Below are 17013 nucleotides of genomic sequence, written 5' to 3'. Positions count from 1 at the left end.
TATTAGTAAACTATATACAATTAACAATGGTGTGTAATCAGTAGTATAAGTTAGTGGGTGTGTGCATAAGTGTTGATGGTGTGCAATTAGCATGTTGACTGCAGGAATGTCCACCAGAGCTGTTGACAGAGAATGTAATGTTCATTTCTCTACCATAAGCCGCCTCCAACGTTGTTTTAGAGAATTTTGCAGGTCGTCCAACCGGCCTCACAACCGTAGACCACGTGTAACCACGCCAGCCCAGGACCTTCATCAGGCTTCTTCGCCTGCGGGACCGTCAGTGAGAAATACTCCTCAGCTCCCTGTCTGTAAAGGGCTTTTGTGGGGAAAAATTAATTCTGATTGGCTGGGCCTGGCTCCCTAGTTAGTTGGTCTATACCTTCCCAGGCCTGCCCATGGCTGCACCCCTGTCCAGTCATATGAAATCCATTTTAAAGGTTAAGATGGACTTTTTGGCCTTTATAGCTGTGGTGATTAATGACACTGCAAAGGTGGAGAGAAGGTCCAGGAAGATAGAAATCATAGTGGATGAGGCGGAGCGGTTCATGGAGTTACATGGAATATTGGAACAAGCCGTACCACCCTCTCAGGTCCTAGAGCCGTACCACTCTCAGGTCCTAGAGCCGTACCACCCTCTCAGGTCCTACGGCTGTACCACCCTCTCAGGTCCTACGGCCGTACCACCCTCTCAGGTCCTAGAGCCGTACCACCCTCTCAGGTCCTAGGGCCGTACCACCCTCTCAGGTCCTAGGGCCGTACCACCCTCTCAGGTCCTAGGGCCGTACCACCCTCTCAGGTACCACCCTCTCAGGTCCTAGGGCCGTACCACCCTCTCAGGTCCTAGGGCCGTACCACCCTCTCTCTCAGGTCTCTCAGGTCCTAGGGCTCGTACCACCCTCTCAGGTCCTAGGGCCGTACCACCCTCTCAGGTCCTAGGGCCGTACCACCCTCTCAGGTCCTAGGGCCGTACCACCCTCTCAGGTCCTAGAGCCGTACCACCCTCTCAGGTCCTAGAGCCGTACCACCCTCTCAGGTCCCACCCTCTCAGGTCCTAGGGTACCACCCTCTCAGGTCCTAGGGCCGTACCACCCTCCAGGTCCTAGGGCCGTACCACCCTCAGGTCCAGGTACCACCCTCTCAGGTCCTAGTACCACCCTCTCAGGTCCTAGAGCCGTACCACCCTCTCAGGTCCTAGAGCCGTACCACCCTCTCAGGTCCTAGAGCCGTACCACCCTCTCAGGTCCTAGAGCCGTACCACCCTCTCAGGTCCTACAGCCTGAGAAGGGAGATATGGAAAATTAAACAAAGGAAGAAGTGGGAGTTTGTTTTGGCAGTGTACTATTTTTATTATGGTGGATTAAGTAAGTTTCACAATTACATATGGATTTTTTATTTACATTTTTTTTGGGGGGGGTTTCAACCCTTACAGTTGGTGGCGACAACACACCTTTTTGGGTTGTAGTCTGCCATAAAACCCACAGAAGAAGAGTTGCGGGCCCTTCCCGAATGTAGGCTATATGATTCAGAACAATCCACAGCTTCTTTTTAAGAAGCTAATGATCCTCTGTGGCCAAATCATGCTTTATGCTGTAGTAGACTATTTTAGGAGTCAGCTAATTAGGCTATTTCATTTTGCCAATTCAGTTTACTTTAGGGAAAGCTCAGCTTCCCCTAGTCTTATGGGGACAACGCCTATGCATTTTAATGTGGCAGAAACACAACCAGTCATGATGTTTTCATCTGATTGTCAAACAATCACTTAAGAAAGACGCTCCTGTAGGTTATCTGTGCACATTAGTTCACTCAGAAAACAATTCCAGCATCCAAACCCCAACAGTGCGCTGTGCACCAACAATGTGATGAAAGGAAACAGACAGCTGCCATTAAACACATAGGTGTTTTGTAATGACATTCTGGGATTGCCATTAGGCCTCCACGGTTGTCCACACGTGCCTCGGCCTCGGCCACTCATCAAAATGTAGTGTTCTACTCAGACCAAAATGCAATTGGGGTATTATACCACCTAGTTTCCAGCCAATAAGCACCTTTTTAATGCAGGTGACATGTAGTAATATTACATAATTGTGTAATAGACTATAGTTTTTGGGGCATGTAGTATTATTTGTTTTATCTGTAAACTGTACCCCCACTTTATTTTTGCGGGGACGCCGTACTGGACTGTACGGCCTTACTTTCACCCCTGAACATGTCTGAATGAATACCCATTGAGGTGTTTGTTGCAGAAACTTACTTCGGATACAAAGTTGTTCACTGATCTCGGAACATAAACGATACAATGAATGTGTTTGATATTACCTCGCTTTTTTATTCATGCAACCAACGGTTTACCACTTAAAATCCAGGTCATTTAATAACCTAAAATGATATCAATTCAATAATATACAACCCCTTTAAAAAAGAACCTAGAAGCGCCAAACAGGAAGTAAGAATCTTGCTTCGCCAGCTCATTGGCCCAGGAATATGGAATCAAATTGGGTATTGTTTCCGGGTTCCCTTACTGGCAGAGATCACAAAAGGTAACTGTCGGTCAATTTGTTCTGGCAAGAGGGATCGACTGACCGGGCTTGGCAGCTGAAGATAAGGATGTTTAGAACTTGCCAGGTAAACGGTATTATTTGCTAGCTGGCTACTGTAATCTTAATAAAAGTGTAATCCGTATGCAGATCATTGACATTTCAAATGAGTGGATTCAGCTATTTCAGCCACATCCGTTGCTGACAGTTTTATCAAATCAAGCGCACCGCCATGAAATCTCCATAGACAAACATTGGCAGTAGAATAGCCTTACTGAAGAGCTCAGTGACAAGTCAATTTGTCAAATTTCTGCCCTGCTAGAGCTGCCCTGTGGAAATGTCTAGGAATAACAGTGGCTCAGCCGTGAGGTGGTAGGCCACCCAAGCTCACAGAACGGGACTGTGTAGTGCTGAAGCGCGTAGCGTATAAAAATCATCAGTCCTCGGTTGCAGTCGAGGACAGATGATGCCTCTGGAAGCAACATCAGTACAAGAACGGTTCGTCGGGGGCTTCAAGAAATGGGTTTTCATGGCCAAACAGCCACAGACAAGCCTAAGATCACCACGCACGATGCCAAGTGTCTGCTGGAGTGGCGTAAAGCTCGCTGCCTTTGGACTCTGGAGCAGTGGAAACAAATTCTCTGGAGTGATGAATCACGCTTCAGTCCGACGGACGAATCTGGGTTTGGCGGATGCCAGGAGAATGACTGTTTTTGCCGTTCACACTTGTAAAAAGTATATTTTAGGCTTAGAAGTTAGTTTTAGGGTTATAGTAAGGGGTTAAGTTCAGGGTTAGAGTAAGGGGTTAAGTTCAGGGTTGGGTAAGGGTTAGAGTAAGGGGTTAAGTTCGGGGTTGGGTAAGGGTTAGAGTAAGGGGTTAAGTTCAGGGTTGGGTAAGGGTTAGGGAGAATAGGATGTTGATTGGGAGTCCATTCCCTTTTTAATGGAACCTCCAGCATGTGACATAACAAGCGGTCTAGAACAGGTAGACGAGAGAATCCTAACCTGACCATCCCTGATATCCATCCAACCTGACCATCCCTGATATCCAACCTGACCATCCCTGATATCCAACCTGACCATCCCTGATATCCATCCAACCTGACCATCCCTGATATCCAACCTGACCATCCCTGATATCCAACCTGACCATCCCTGACAATCCAACCTGACCATCCCTGATATCCATCCAACCTGACCATCCCTGATATCCATCCAACCTGACCATCCCTGATATCCATCCAACCTGACCATCCCTGATATCCATCCAACCTGACCATCCCTGACAATCCAACCTGACCATCCCTGATATCCATCCAACCTGACCATCCCTGATATCCATCCAACCTGACCATCCCTGCTATCCATCCAACCTGACCATCCCTGATATCCATCCAACCTGACCATCCCTGATATCCATCCAACCTGACCATCCCTGCTATCCAACCTGACCATCCCTGACTATCCAACCTGACCATCCCTGACATCCAACCTGACCATCCCTGATATCCATCCAACCTGACCATCCCTGACAATCCAACCTGACCATCCCTGACAATCCAACCTGACCATCCCTGCTCTTCCTGTTTTCACGAACCCCTTTTCTTCACATATTAATACCTTTTATTTTCTGTTCCAACATTAGGCCTACTCTATTTGGATTGAGTGAACTGGAACCAGACGGCATCAGCCTGAAGTGAGCCCCTACCTGTCTCTGGATCCTTGGCATCGATAAGGCTCCTCTCCTCATTTCCTCTCAGGTTCTACCTGACACCCTGACCTTTAACTCCTGATTCTACTCTTTTCCCCCCCCCCCCTGATATCCCATCCAACCTGACCACCATCCCTGACAATCCAACCTGACCATCCTTTCCTTTCCTTTCTTCCCTTGTAATACCTCACCGGGCTGGGGAGAAGAGAACCCAGGCCACACGGGTCAAGGCTCACTCCACCTACTGCCGCTCCGAGGAGCCATGACACCCTGACCTTTAACCCCTCCGGGCGCTCCGAGGAGCCATACCGCTGTGTAGACCGCTTCCAGAGCTTGATATCAAATTGATTGAGATTATAGATAGATTTATTTGCATTCTCATGGTTATGATGAATCGCTATGATCCTAAATGACTCTATTCTGCTTCATATTGAATTCCTATTGGACTGAATTGCTGAATTACCTCATTAGGTTAATAATGACAATGAATGTTATGATTTAGACTTTTGTGATTATGAATTTGATTGGATACATGTTATTCAGTTTCCTTTGTGATGCAGCACAGACAAACTACCCAGTAAATATGTGGTTAAAGGAATTCCTGCCTCAGTCTCCTCCATTCCTGTCACGTGACCCGTGACCTCCTGTTCACCGTCACTATTGTCAGTCATCCTACCTTTCCAGCTACACACACAGAATCCAATAATCTTTCCCTGTTTGACCGCTAGGTTTTATGGGTATTATGACACCTCCACTGTTGGGCCTTATACAGGCTGTCGTGGCTTTATGATTTCAAATTTGCCTAACAGGATAATAGAAACACATTGTTTAGTCAAATTTCTATACAAACTTTCTAAATGTCGACAAACCTCTATGGACACATTTGATTTGATTTAATGGAAACATGGCAATGTCTCGGGTTGTAATGACCTTCCGCTCTCTCGCTCTTTCCTTCCTTCTCCCTCCTCTAGTTTAATTCCAGAGGTTTGAGATCCCAATGAAGGTCCACCTCAGCACAGAGTGGGTGTGGAAGACGTTAGGTACCCAGGCTAGTGGGCGTGGAAGACGTTAGGTACCCAGGCTAGTGGGCGTGGAAGACGTTAGGTACCCAGGCTAGTGGGTGTGGAAGACGTTAGGTACCCAGGCTAGTGGGTGTGGAAGACGTTAGGTACCCAGGCTAGTGGGCGTGGAAGACGTTATGTACCCAGGCTAGTGGGCGTGGAAGACGTTAGGTACCCAGGCTAGTGGGTGTGGAAGACGTTAGGTACCCAGGCTAGTGGGCGTGGAAGACGTTATGTACCCAGGCTAGTGGGCGTGGAAGACGTTAGGTACCCAGGCTAGTGGGTGTGGAAGACGTTAGGTACCCAGGCTAGTGGGTGTGGAAGACGTTAGGTACCCAGGCTAGTGGGTGTGGAAGACGTTAGGTACCCAGGCTAGTGGGTGTGGGTGGAATGAATATCCCTATTAACCAGTTAAGCGCGTCCAGTTCTAACCTGCATCGTTGTCATTAGGAAAAGACGCTGGTGAGTCTTAACTGTGGATGGGGAAATTATTATTTGGGAAATCAAACTTGAAGCTGATCCAACCTTACAGAAATATGTCCTCAACTTTCACTAACAAACATTGAGGAAATGGAACCATTCCAACAGTCAGCGTCTACCTGCCATTCCAACAGTCAGCGTCTACCTGCCATTCCAACAGTCAGCGTCTACCTGCCATTCCAACAGTCAGCGTCTACCTGCCATTCCAACAGTCAGCGTCTACCTGCCATTCCAACAGTCAGCGTCTACCTGCCATTCCAACAGTCAGCGTCTACCTGCCATTCCAACAGTCAGCGTCTACCTGCCATTCCAACAGTCAGCGTCTACCTGCCATTCCAACAGTCAGCGTCTACTTGCCATTCCAACAGTCAGCGTCTACCTGCCATTCCAACAGTCAGCGTCTACCTGCCATTCCAACAGTCAGCGTCTATTCCCTGCCATTCCAACAGTCAGCGTCTACCTGCCATTCCAACAGTCAGCGTCTACCTGCCATTCCAACAGTCAGCGTCTACCTGCCATTCCAACAGTCAGCGTCTACCTGCCATTCCAACAGTCAGCGTCTACCTGCCATCCCAACAGTCAGCGTCTACCTGCCATTCCAACAGTCAGCGTCTACCTGCCATTCCAACCTAAGCTGTTTGTACCAGATGTATTTTTGAATATCTGTTTATTCTTTCTCTCTGTGATACGTTGTTCCTCACCAGATTTGGTCAATTATATAGTTCTGCTGCCCTCTAGTGGTAAGACGGCAGTAGTGACATTACTGTGCCTTCCAGAGCTCTCACTTCCCAGTTCCAGGTTATATTTATGAAGAACGTTACATCCATCCATTGAGAAGAGCCAAGTCATATTTTGTGAGACAAAATTATCATTGAGATTTGAACAATTCGGTTTATTTCACTTTTCAATACATTCTTTCCCTATCAAACATGATATTTGGTTTGTTTTCCTCAGCATATGTCGCACCAAACGTGTCACTATATTATTCGGCATGTTTTCCCCAGGTTAAATGTATTCGCTAAACATTCTGAATAGTGTAAACCGTATCCGTCTGTGTGCACCTTAACTCCACAGAACATGCAGTTCATGGGGCGGCAGGGTAGCCTAATGGTTGAAGCGGTGGACTAGTAACCGGAAGGTTCAAACCCCCGAGCTGACAAGGTACAAATCTGTCGTTCTGCCCCTGAACAGGCAGTTAACCCACTATTGCTAGGCCGTCATTGAAAATAAGAATTTGTTCTTAACTGACTTGCCTAGTTAAATAAAGGTTAAATAAATAAATAAATAAATAAAAATTAGGCTGCCATAACTTTGCTCACACTCTCTCAGAATGGGAACAGAGGTTTACAGCACACATTTTAAATTCACTAGAACAATGACCACATGGGAAATAGCATTTTATGTTTCGTTACCTGAATACTGAAAGTAATGTTATGAGACTAGTAAGATATTTTGACATTGTCTTCATAAACAGTTATTTCATTCCACATGCTTTGGTGGTGAATAAATCATTGTATTTCTGACTACTTTGTTGTGTTTATTTTATTACAAACGACTTTAGGTACACAGTGTAACTTCAAAGAAAGGGCATATTTACCAACTATTATAAGATTGGTAGATCGTGGTATAAAAAAAGACCAAACATCTTAAAGCAGGGTTGTACTCATTAGGTACCAAACAGACTGAAACTTGTCCAACTTTTCTATTGTGTTATTATTGGGCTCCAAAGTGGTGCAGCAGTCTAAGGCACTGCATCTCAGTGCCAGAGGAGTCACTACAAACACCCTGATTTGAATCCAGGCTGTATCACAACCAGCCGGGATTGGGAGTCCTATAGGGCAGCGCACAATTGGCTCAGTGTCGTCTGGGTTTGGCCGGTGTAGGCTGTCCTTGTAAATAAGAATTTGTTCTTAAGATAACTTCCCTTTCTCAGAGGTCCCCAGCCAGCCTCTCAGATCATTAAGGTAACTTTCCTTTCTCAGAGGTCCCCAGCCAGCCTCTCAGATCATTAAGATAACTTCCTTTTCTCAGAGGTCCCCAGCCTCTCAGGTAACTTCCCCAGAGGTCCCCAGCCAGCCTCTCAGGATCATTAAGGCCTCTCAGATCATTAAGGTAACTTCCCTTTCTCAGAGGTCCCCAGCCAGCCTCTCAGGTCATTAAGGTAACTTCCCTTTCTCAGAGGTCCCCAGCCAGCCTCTCAGATCATTAAGGTAACTTCCCTTTCTCAGAGGTCCCCAGCCAGCCTCTCAGATCATTAAGGTAACTTCCCTTTCTCAGAGGTCCCCAGCCAGCCTCTCAGATCATTAAGGTAACTTCCCTTTCTCAGAGGTCCCCAGCCGGCCTCTCGGCGAAGGAGAAGATGGTACTGATTGAGTTACAAAATAGACTGGATAATACATATAGATTAAATAAACTGGATAATATATATAGATTAAATCAACTGGATAATATATTAATTAAAGTTCAAACCCCCGAGCTGACAAGGTAATAATCTGTCGTTCTGCCCCTGAACAGGCAGTTAACCCACTGTTCCGAGGCCATCATTGAAAATAAGAATTTGTTCTTAACTGACTTGCCTAGTTAAATAAAGGTAAAATAAATAAAACATAATGACTTATGTTTGGAAGAAAAAGGGGGAGGCTTGCAAGCTGAAGAACAACTGTGAAGTACGGGGCTGGCAGCATCATGGGGCTGCTTTACTGCAGGAGAGACTGGTGCACTTCACAAAATAGATAGCTCCATGAGGATGGAAAATTATGTGGATATATTGGATATATTGAAGCAACATCTCAAGACATCAGTTAAAGCTTGGTCGCAAATGGGTCTTCCCAAGCATACTTCCAAAATTGTGGCAAAATCGCTTAAGGACAACAAAGTCAAGGTATTGGAGTGACCATCACAAAGCCCTGACATCAATCCTATAGAAAATGTGTGGGCAGAACTGAAAAAGCATGTGCGAGCAAGGAGGCTTACAAACCTGACTCAGTTACATCAGCTCTGTCAGGAGGAATGGGCCAAAATTTACCCAACGTATTGTGGGAAGCTTGTGGAAGGCTACTCAAAACTTTTGACCCAAGTTAAACCATTTAAAGGCACTGCTACAAAAAATGAATTGCGTGTATGTGAACTTCTGACCCACTGGGACTGTAATTGGTCCATTCAACAACAGAGCGTTACAAACCTTGTATTCGTGTAAGGGATCTGTGGCAAGATATCAGTAGATTTATATTTGTACACATTTATGAAGATTTTACACTTATGGAGAGCTGTATGGCTTGGATTCTTTACCTAAGATAGAAATAAGTTGAAACTATTTTATTTCATTTAATTCTTTTGGCCAAATTTCATATTCACAAATGTAAATTTAAAAAATAAAACACATTTTCTTACCTTACAAAAATAATTTGAACTATATTTTAAGACAAATACTCTACTAACAAAAAAGCTGTTAAGCTTATAATTTTATGTATGTCACTTATGGTCCATGTGTAATGTGATATTGTACCCCCTAGCCCAATTGTCCTTTGTATATTCTTTATATATACTTGTGTCCCTCATGTACTTTTTGTATTGATTTGTTATTAATAATAAAAAATAAAAATAGGTATGTGTGTGTGGGGGGGGTGGTGGTTACGTTGGGGGTATTTGCCCTGTCATTGGCTAGAATAGTCCCACCTGATCTCACCTCACTTCCTTCTTTGAGGACATGTATTTCCATTGTTAAAGCGGTCACTCAACCATTTTGTCAATCTAATAGATAATCTTTGGCCTTACATTAACTTTCAATAAGGGACTTTATCTTTTTCTTCATTCTATCAAAAATACTTTTCTCTATGCTCAAATCTATGCTCAAACCAGTTATCCATATTTTATGTCTCCCAAGGCTACACACACAGAGCCAAGAGAGATTTTATCAACCCTGACCAAAACAGAAGTAATGTGGGAAGGATATGGACATTTCTGTGGTTTTAAAGGGGAAATGGCACAGATCCTTCTTTCCAAAACCACCCCAGACTTTCTGTGACGTTCACACGTTAGGCCTATGTGACATCTGAAATTTGATATTGTCATTTCATTCCATATTTGGAGTTGTTCATTAATCTAAACATCCTCTTAACTCTAAATGTAATTTTATGACCGATTCATTGAACTCAAATAGCCTATAATAATATATTACATTTTTATAGTGCTTTTCATAGACGTAAAGCATTTCAAGAGCAAAAAACAAACAATCAGTATACTGTATCAGGTCAACCAATAGAGGCCAGGTCTTTCAGTGCTGCATCCTCTGCAGATGGAGAGGGTCAGTTCAGGGCTTGAGCGGAGGGAGCTGGTCAGAGGATGGTAGGTGATATTGATGGAGTCTTCTGATGATCTTGTAGAGGGCAAGTCTGGGAACCAGCCTGACTCTTACAGCCACCCTCTTCCACTCTGTGTAACACCACTTGGGTGATGTCTCAGCAGCTCTGGGTGCCAGAAAGCTCACCACACAAGGATCAGAATAGTAGCCAGTCGTCCTCACTATGAGCCCTCTGCCTAAACTCTGTCTCCCAGTCTCCTCGCTCTTCAGGCAACTCCTCAAATGATGTTAGCAGAAGATCAGAAATTGGCAGCGAGGTGAAACAAAAACAGATGGTACTCTGTCCAGATGCATTTTTTCAAAAAGAGACATTAGCCAAAGAGTGTTAACCTATCAGTCAATTTGCAAATACTTGTCTCAAAAATACCACATATTGGTAATAAAAACTCAAATGTTATCTAAAAACTAATTCGCTGATTATAAATCAACAATTAAAATCACCTCAAAATAATTAAATATGTACACATTTACAACTCTGTGCTCAGGCTGCAACATGGTCTCAGAGCATTTGATATTATCCTGTACGTAAATCAGCACTACTCAATTTAATATGAAACTGTATGTTACATTTAATATGGTATATATTCATTTTTGAATATCCATCACTCATTTCATATATGTTACAAATTACAATTGATATTATATGTTATGAATTCTAGCTAGGCTAGAGGTTAGTGTTAAGTTTAGGAGTTATGATAAAGGGTTATGGTTAAGGTCATGGGAAGGGTTAGCTAAAATGGTTAAGGTTAGGAGAAGGGTTAGCTAACATGTTGCAAAGTAGCAAAAAAAGTAGTAAGTTGTTAATTAGCTAAAACGCTGAAGTTGTCCATGATGACATTCAAACTCACAAACTTTGAGTTGCTAGACGTTACCATTACGCCCACCATTACGCCTTAAGAAACAATCTGTCTTATGTAACCATACCAAACATAACATATGATAATACTTTTAGTGTCCCGTTTTTACGTATACTATGTTGCATCTAGTCTATGAGACCAGGCTGAGGCTGTTATTAGGGTGCCATGACAACTATAGAAGTCATATGCTTGAAATATGGAAATACATGGAACCCTGAATCATGATTATTTAATCTTCTGATTTAATCAAGCCTATTGTTTTCCTGTTCTATTTTGGAAAGAAGTTTAGGTGACAAGCTGATGGGACTATGGGCTATAGGTAACAAGCTCTGCTCGAATGACGGCTGTATAATGACGCACCTTAGAACTTGTAAATGTGCGCCAGAACAGTACTCTGTCCTAGACCTATCCAAAAGGCCCGAGGATGCGCCTCAAGCTGCGGAACCTTCTACAGTTCATGTGGAACAGGAGGTCCAACAGCGGGCCCCAATGTGTGCCATACATCCGCGACATCAGACAGCTGCAGAGCGAGGGGTTCTACCGAGTTTATCTCGGTGAAACCGAGTTTTCAGAGGGTCTGATCACTGGTGACATCTCCGTGGCAACGGACGCCACTAGCAGCAGATACAGCTGGAGCGTCATCCACGCGGGAGGTCAGAGAGGATGGGTTCCATGGAATTACAAACTACTGTTCCGCTGTAACGGTGTCTCCTCACTGCAGCCTTCAGGGGAGATATTTGAAGAGTTGTGTGGCAGTTTAAGGAAGAACTACGGGAAATGTGCAATAGTAGTGAACAATCATAGCTGGAGGTCACCAAGGAAAGTTGACGATTGTAACTTCGCAGGGTACGTCCATCACCTGCCCGAGGCCCCGGTGGATCTCATACCTATGAGCTGCTGCCCGACGTTGGCGCGCGCGTACGGACACGAGCTTATTCAAATCCCGTTCCAGTGCGCGCACCTGTGCCCTCTGAACAGCGCTTGGTCCACGGTGAAGTGGTTTGCGACCAACGACCATGGGAAGTATTCGAGGCCATTTACGACCGTGACACTCTACATAAATACGTCTATTGGAATGAGCTGATGGAGGGAGCTCTGAAGAAGATGACCAAGAGGAAATGGGAGGAAGCATTGTCTCGAGTTAGGAAGAATGAGAATCATTACATAAATGACAAGCAGTGACAACGGGTTAATTCAGACTATATAAAAGAGATGCACATGACATTGGCTAAGGGACTTTTTGTTTGTTTGTTGGTAAAAGTATAGTTTCCCATATTGTGAGGTTAGTGCTATGGTCTCTGCCAAAAGGTCTGAACCATTATGGCACAGGATAATGTGCTCACCCCACACTGCAATGTTATTGATTCAAGCAAGGTTCCTGCTCCTTCTCAATCACAACTGTACATTATGAAATGCTATGATTCATTAAGATTCACAACCAAAATAGAATTAAATAAAACTTGTTACAGATTATCAATTTTTATTTCACCTTTATTTAACCAGATTATCAATGTATTTAGAATCAAAGGAATGCAATGAACTTACAACCAAATCACATGTTCAGACGGTGAAACATGTTTTAAATAGGCCTGGATATGAACATACACTACCGGTTAAATTTTTAGAACACCTACTCATTCAAGGGTTTTCTTTAAAAAAAACTATTTTCTACATTGTAGAATAATAGTGAAGACATCATGAAATAACACATATGTTATCACCCTTTACCTTGATGACAGCTTTGCACACTCTTGGCATTCTCTCAACCAGCTTCATGAGGTAGTCACCTGGAATGCATTTGAATTAACAGGTGTACCTTGCTGAAAGTTAATTTGTGGAATATCTTTCCTTATTGTGTTTGAGCCAATCAGTTGTGTTGTGACAACGTAGGGGTGTATACAGTAGATACCCCTATTTGGTAAAAGACCAAGTCCATATTATGGCAAGAACAGCTCAAATAAGCAAAGAGAAACAACAGTCCATCATTACTTTAAGACATAAAGGTCAGTCAATACTGAACATATCAAGAACTTTGAAAGTTTCTTCAAATGCAGTAACAAAAAACATCAAGCGCTGTGATGAAACTATCTCTCATAAGTACCGCCACAGGAATGGAAGACCCAGAGTTACCTCTGCTGCAGAGTGAGACGTTCATCAGTAACCAGCCTCAGAAATGGCAGCCCAAATAAATGCTTCAGAGTTCAAGTAACAGACATCTCAACATCAACTGTTCAGAGGAGACTGTGAATCAAGCTGTCATGGTCAAATTGCTGCAAAGAAACCACTACTAACTACCAATAAGAAGAGACTTGCTTGGACCAAGAAACACGAGCAATGGACATTAGACCGGTGGAAATTTGTCCTTTGGTCTGGAGTCCAAATGAGGTATTTTTGGTTTCAACCGCCGTCTCTTTATGAGACACAGTGTTGGTGAACGCATGATCTCTGCATGTATATTTCCCACCGTAAAGCATAGAGATTGTGGTGTTATGGTATGGTGGTGCTTTGCTGGTGACGTTGTCTGTGATTTAGAATTCAAGACGCACTTAACCAGCATGGCTACCACAACATTCTGCAGCGATACACCATCCCATCTGGTTTTGGCTTAGTGGGACTATCATTTGTTTTTCAACAGGACATTGACCCAACACACCTCCAGGCTGGGTAAGGGCTATTTTGCAGATGGAGTGCTGCATCAGATGACCTGGCCTCCACAATCCCCCAACCTCAACCAAATTGAGATGGTTTGGGATGAGTCAGACCGCAGAGTGAAGGAAAAGCAGCCAACAAGTGCTCTGTCATGTTTTGTCTTATATTGTCTTGTCATTTTGCTTTCCCTTCTGTTCGTTTTCCCCCTGCTGGTCTTTTTAGGTTCGTTCCCTTTTTTCTCTCTCCCTCCCTCTCTCTCTTCTCTCTATCGTTCCGTTCCTGCTCCCAGCTGTTCCTATTCCCCTAATCAATCATTTAGTCTTTCCACACCTGTTCCCTATCTTTTCCCCTGATTAGAGTCCCTATTTCTCCCCTTGTCTTCCGTTTCTGTCCTGTCGGATCCTTGTATATTGTTCACCGTGCTGTGTCTTTGTCTCGCCCTGTCGTGTCGTGTTTCCCTCAGATGCTGCGTGGTGAGCAGGTGTCTGTCTTTCAGTGAAACCTACAGCAGTCTCCAGTCTGTCCTCGTCAAGCTGGGTTTTTTATGCTTTGAGAGAATTTCCTTTTCTGGAATAAAGAGAGTCGCTTTTGGGTCCTCATTCACCTGAATAACATGCTCAGTATATGTGGGAACTCCTGCAAGACTGTTTGAAAAGCATTCCAGGTGAAGCTGGTTGAGAGAATCCCTAGATTGTGCAAAGCTGTCATCAAGGCAAAGGGGGGCTTTTTGAAGAATCTCAAATATATTTTGATTTGTTTAACACTTTTTTGGTTACTACATGAGTCCATATGTTATTTCATCATTGATGTCTACACTATTATTCTATAATGTAGAAAATAGTAAAAATAAATCAAAACCCTTGAATGAGTAAGTGTTCTAAAACTTTTGACCGGTAGTGTATGTAGACGAGGTGATTCATTCAAGGTTTTTTTAAGACACTAACTTATTACATCTTTAAAAAATAATGTTTAAGCTGCATTTCTAGAACAGTTTCACATGTCATACAACATAGGTTGCTCTGGTAAGTAGCTGTAGGACATTATCATGGTCAGTCAGAATTTCTCTTTCCTCCAACAAAAATGCTGCCATACAGTGTATCTCAATAGTCCACAGTACCCTCATCCCCTCACATCCACAGTACCCACATCCCCTCACATCCCCAGTACCCTCATCCCCTCACATCCCCAGTACCCTCATTCCCTCACATCCCCAGTACCCTCATCCCCTCACATCCACAGTACCCTCATCCCCTCACATCCACAGTACCCTCATCCCCTCACATCCACAGTACCCTCATCCCCTCACATCCACAGTACCCACATCCCCTCACATCCCCAGTACCCTCATCCCCTCACATCCCCAGTACCCTCATCCCCTCACATCCACAGTACCCTCATCCCCTCACGTCCACAGTACCCTCATCCCCTCACATCCACAGTACCCCCATCCCCTCACATCCACAGTATCCTCATCCCCTCAAATCCACAGTACCCTCATCCCCTCACATCCACAGTACCCTCATCCCCTCACATCCACAGTACCCTCATCCCCTCACATCCACAGTACCCTCTTCCCCTCACATCCACAGAACCCTCATCCCCTTACATCCACAGTACCCTCATCCCCTCACATCCACAGTACCCTCATATCCAAACTATCTTCATCTACACTGATCTGTAACTGGACTGGTTGAAAATCAACACCCCCCAGACTGGAATAGAGGATTGGTCAAAGCAATATGGCAAAGTTTATCCTGTTTTCTCAAATCAGTGCAGATGGAAAGACGATGAATGGATGGAGAGATGAGAGGAAGCCCATTTAGACCACTGTCGACTGGATCTCTTCGCTGCTTCAGTGTGTGGTCAGGTGGATCAGACGTTTCCTCCTACGATCCTCCTCAAAAGTGTGGCCAGACCTCCTTTAGAGATCTGTAATGGCGTCTTCTCCTCCTTGTTCTCTATGTACAGTGTTGCAAAAAAGTATTTAGTCAGCCACCAATTGTGCAAGTTCTCCAACTTAAAAAGATGAGAGAGGCCTGTAATTTTCATCATAGGTACACTTCAACTATGACAGACAAAATTAGGAAAAGAAATCCGGAAAATCACATTGACAATAAAAGAGGATGACTATTGTGTATTTTGACATGTGGAATGAAGGGTTGTTGATCAAGTTGAGTGCATTGTGCTTTGGGGGACGTCTGTGTAACTGGATTCCTGTATGTTGTTATGATCACACCACGTCTCGTTAATCATAAGGCATACCCCGCCCCCCCGCCCCTCTTCTTCCCAGAAAGATGTTTGTTTCTGTCGGCGCGATGCGTGAAGAAACCAGCTGGCTGCACCGACACCAATAGCGTGTCTCGACTGAGCCATGTTTCCGTGAAGCAAAGAACGTTAGTCTCTGATGTCTCTCTGGAATGCTACCCTCGGATTTCATCAACCTTGTTGTCAAGAGACTGGACATTGGCGAGTAGTATGCTCGGGAGCAGTGCGCGATGTGCCCGTCTCCGGAGCCTGACCAGAAGACCGCTTCGTCTGCCCCTTTTACGGCGTCGTTGTATTGGATCGCCGGCTGGGATCCGATCCACTGTCCTGGGTGGTGGGCAAAACACAGGATCCGCTTCGGGAAAGTCATATTCCTGGTCGTAATGATGGTGAGTTGACGTTGCTCTTATATCCAAGCAACACTCTCCTCAACAACGCCGGATTCCTGCCATAATCCCTGGACCACTATTTCTGATCTTCACAGCTAGCTTGCACCCAGTACCGTAGCTATCCCTGAGGCCCACCTCCCGGACTACTCAGCTGTTCACCCGAACCCCACTCATACACGGCTAGAGCCCAATACTCCACCAGGTCCTTGCTGTAAACTCTGGACCTTGGCTAATGCCACTGCCACGAAGCTAGCACCAGTTACCCGTGAGCCAGGCACATCTCCCTGCTAGCAAACTAAATTCTACAATACCTCTTTCGCCATCTGGCTTGGATTCTCTGTCGACGGCTTCCCTGTTCCATCTACTGCTGCCTCCTGGACGCTATGATCACTTGGCTACATAGCTGATGCCTGCTGGACTGTCCATTAATCACGGTACTCCATTCTGTTTATTTATGTTTTATCTGTCGGCCCCAGCCGCAAACTCAGGCTCTGTGTGAAGTTAATCCAACCCTCTCTCCCTAGTCATCGCCATTTTACCTGCTGTTGTTGTGTTAGCTGACTAGCTGTTGTTGTTTTAGCAAGCTCTCCCAATCAAGACCTGCGATTACTTTATGCCTTGCTGTATGTCTCTCTCAAATATCAATATGCCTTGTATACTGTTGTTCAGGTTATCATTGTTTTAGTTTACAATGGAGCCCCTAGTTC

Source organism: Oncorhynchus gorbuscha, linkage group LG23, assembly GCF_021184085.1.
Source record: "Oncorhynchus gorbuscha isolate QuinsamMale2020 ecotype Even-year linkage group LG23, OgorEven_v1.0, whole genome shotgun sequence".
NCBI classification, from domain to species: domain Eukaryota; kingdom Metazoa; phylum Chordata; class Actinopteri; order Salmoniformes; family Salmonidae; genus Oncorhynchus; species Oncorhynchus gorbuscha.
The sequence above is the reverse complement of the archived record's forward strand: the minus strand, read 5'-3'. Positions refer to the sequence as shown.